The sequence below is a fragment of the Psammomys obesus genome, unplaced genomic scaffold, assembly GCF_907164565.1.
Source record: "Psammomys obesus unplaced genomic scaffold, mPsaObe1.curated_primary_1811, whole genome shotgun sequence".
Classification (NCBI taxonomy): Eukaryota; Metazoa; Chordata; class Mammalia; order Rodentia; family Muridae; genus Psammomys; species Psammomys obesus.
In genome coordinates, this window is record NW_026596287.1 from 146,166 (window position 1) to 150,097 (window position 3,932).

General features: G+C 48.6%; 1 non-coding gene across 1 annotated transcript; it reads left to right on the plus strand.

Annotated features, from left to right (window-relative positions):
* Nucleotides 1-1,622: 1,622 nt before the first annotated feature.
* On the plus strand, nt 1,623-1,694 carry Trnaa-agc (transfer RNA alanine (anticodon AGC)). The gene has a single exon. It is a non-coding gene; the product is annotated as a tRNA-Ala (tRNA).
* Nucleotides 1,695-3,932: the final 2,238 nt, after the last annotated feature.

Consider the following 3,932-nt stretch of genomic DNA (forward strand, 5'->3'; position numbering starts at 1 on the left):
AAAAGCAACAACAATAACACATTAACAACAGTCTTTTAAAAATTACATTTTAAAACAATCTGGTAAGACTATCAGGAAATGATATACAGTGTTGCTATATAAGTGTTAGGAATCAAGCCTTGGGTCCTCTGCGAGAACAGCTGGTGCTCTTGACCGTCAGCCATCTCTCCAGGCCCAGCAGTTTTAAAAAGAAAACACACCCCCTTAAAAAAAAAAAAAAAAAAGCTGAAATTATACAATGTACGCAATTTGGCGGGTCTGTACATATGGGTTCACAACTGGAGCCACCATCATGGTCATGCTCTTCGTTTCCGGCTGCTAAGAACGTTGGGACTGAGGGGACATTGCTTTAGTTTGTAGTCTTGCCGTCTGTGCCATTTACTTCACATGCGCAATGTATGTAACGCTCTGGGTCTTGGCCCTTTAACTTTAGAACTTTATCACTGTCCCGCCCCCCGCCCCGCCCTCACTCTTACCCTTCCCACGCACTGCGTCGCAGGTGTTCTTCCAGGCCAGACCAGAGCAGAACTTTAAAATGACACTGACAGCGACAAGTTTCTTTAGAGAGAGGGGAAGGGAGAGACGGGAGAGGCAAAGCAAGCAAGCCCGATTTGCATGTGGTTTCACACGTCGAGTTCCTCGAAACTCTAACAGCGCTGCTAGAATGAGGCACGTGGATCGCTCCTCCGGGTTTTCCTTTTTCTCATCTCGAAATATCTGAAGTCCTTTGGGAAGACGTCCCAGGAGGCCTGTTGTAACAGGGCCTCGCTTTGTAATGCAGGCTTGCCTTGAACTTGTGACACCACCAAAGCACGTGAGAGCCACCGCAAGCGGCCTTGTAGGACGCCAGGTCCTGATCTTCCCAGTAAGACAGTTGCCTACAAAGGGAAAACGTGGTTAATTTGGACCAGTCACTTTTTGTCAAAAATGTCTACCCTAACACTGAATTTAGGCCCTCTTGATGAAGAAAAACGAGAAAAAAAAAAGTAAGTAAAGCCCCAGAGAAGAGGCGCGGGGTCGGCGGCGAGGATGCGCGCTCCTGACTTGCATCCCTGCCCCTCGGAGGAGTCGCCGAAGAGCCTGTGGCGTTCTCCGGGTTTCCCTGGCATCCTTCGGCTAAAGCCTGGAGCTGCGAGGGTTGGAGGAGGGGGGAGTCCAGCATCTGGACTCTCCTCCCAGTGGCTGAAACGGCGGAGCTGGTTTTTGTTGGAGAACCCTGTCCTCCAAGGTCCCTAATTTTGATTGGCTTTCGCAGTCCGGGAGCGGAAAGCCGAGACGACAGGGCCATGGCAGGTGCTGTCTTCCTCTTGGTAATCGTGGGTCCCTCTCCTTAGTCCTGAAGGAGAGAAAGGCGCAAGAAAGGAAGTTCCCGGACACCGCTTTATTTACGATCTCTGGCCGTAGACTTTTCACGTTCGTTATCGCGGTGCCTGTGAGGGTGCAGGTTGATCGAAACACCCTCGTAACGGATCCTTTTTACGTGTTTTTTTTTTGTTTGTTTGTTTGTTTGTTTGTTTTTTGTTTTTTGTTTTTTTTTCCTAAAAGAAAAGATAAAAATAGCAATGCTAAAACTACTTTGAATTTTATAAAGATGAGTTGGAAAAACGCTGTCCTCGGGTCGTGGGGATGTAGCTCAGTGGTAGAGCGCATGCTTAGCATGCATGAGGTCCTGGGTTCGATCCCCAGCATCTCCAAGCTTTTGAGTTCACTTTTAGAATCGCAGTTCTCCCCTCTGCCTGCTTAGGGCTATATGCACAGAACGACGCCTGGATGCTCATTCGTTTGCCATTGCTGTGTTGGGAGCTGTCTTTGTACCGGGCTGGGGCTCGCTCTGGTGGGTGCGTGTGTCACAGGTCTATGCGCGGAGGACCCTCTCTTTTTCCTTCCCTCGCCGTACTCCTCACACTGCGAACCCCACCACTTTAGAACAACTGTTGATCAGTGTTGTAGCACTCCTGTACGGGGCTTTGTCTGGTGGGCCCTTTGTCCAGGAGGCATTCCTCCTTTGTGCCAGTAACAGGTAAAGGAAGTTTAGAAAAGTTTTTCGGTAGCGTTATTCTAACCCGGAAGCCCCCCACCAACCCAAGAGCAACAACCATCCTTGGCAGTCGCCTGGCTGCAGTTAAATCAAGAGCTTTTAGACCTGGGGGTATATGGGTGGTAGAGGGTTGCCGGGTGGTGGTGGAGATTAGCCAAATTCTCAAAGAGACAATGGGTACCTGCCCTTCCTTCTGTCTGACTACAGCATTTTGGACAATCAAGTATAGTAGAATCTCGTGCTCAAGCAACTTGACCCTCGGGAAGGAGGACATTAAGGTGTGGGTCTTAGGCTGGGCTTGCGAACGCTTCCCGATGAATCACCTTGTGCAGCAACAACTGACCAGTATTATGCGCTTGGGAACTGCAACCCTGAGGAATTGAAGATACAAGAACACTTTAAGTAGTTAATTCAGAAATAGCCACAGCAATTATCAGCTTTCCAGACTACAGGTTAAAAATCACCTTCTCCCTTGTTGGCTCCTGTCCTTTTTGCTGTGCTACGTCATTCTCTTACAGTCTAGCCAGCACTTGCCAAGACTTCCACTCTCTAGTTTTAATACCGTTGTGTTGCTGTTGCTGTTGCTTGTCTTATTTAGGGGGAGCAGGAGCTCAAACCTACGGTCCTGTGCATGCTAGGCAATCACTCCATTTCTGACCTCTTAGCTATATTCCTAGGCCTCTCTTTGCTTTTTATTTTGAGGCGAGGTCCTCAGGCAAGGTTGCCCAGGCTAGCCTCCTACTTCAGGTCCTGCTGCCCAAACCTCCCAAGTATCTGGGATTACAGACCTGGCCACCATTGCTGGTTTGGTAACTAGCTTCGGGCCGAGGTTACTCTTCAGGGCTCCACCCTGCCTTCCTTTGCTGTCACCTCACAGCCGTCAGCAAAATATGACTCTGATGGCTGATCTTGGTTGTCAGCTTGACTGCATATGGACTCAACTAAAACAGAAACTGGTGGGGACTCCTGGGAGGGATTTTCCTAATCAGATTAATCTGGAGCAGGAAGACCCATTCCAAATCTGGTGGCACTTTCTGGTTTCAGCCCCAGATAAACAGACTCTGAAGGAGGAATATTTATTTCTTGCTCACTTGCCTTCATGCTCCCCGGCAAGCTGTTGCTGAGCTATTCCTTTGCTGGTATTAGAAACAATTTTGGGGGGATTCTAATGTAGACAGACTGAAGACCAGCTGTTCCCCTCTAGGTCTCTAGGTCTCTAGGTCTCTAGGGCATCCTCTAGGTCTCCAGCATCATATTAGGACTGCCAAGACATCCAGCCTCATGAGGTGAACAATTACCAGATCTTGGGTCTTTCCAGTATGAGAAAGCCATTTGCTGGACTACCTAGACCCACAGTCTGTGAACCAGTCTAATAAGTACCCTTTTAATACACACACACACACACACACACACACACACACACACACACACACACACTATCTGTCCTATCAGTGTTTGAAAACACATGAGAAATACCCTTTGATATTTAGCTACAGATCCATTGTGCCTACCTGAGGTGCTCCATGTCTGAACCAGGGTCCCAAGCAGGACTCCAGGCAGGGAATCCCAGGGCCAATTTTCCAACCTCCCTCTTCCCATTTTTAGCTACCTCAGAGATGAACCTAAGTTCCAGGACCAAATAGAGCTGGACCTCAAACTCTACTAAAGAGACTTCAAAAGCCAGTCAGTCCCCTCCTCCACTCCCCAAAGCTTGCCTACCATCCACCCATCCACTGTGCAGACCTGAGACTTCTAGTTCCAATCAGAACTTCATGCAGAATTCTGGAGGTAATGTACCCTTCTTCACCCACTGTCAGTGATTTCACCCACTCCTACGCCTGGACCTTTTGGAGCTAGAACCCAAACCTTTTTTAAGAGACCCCTAAACCTTTAA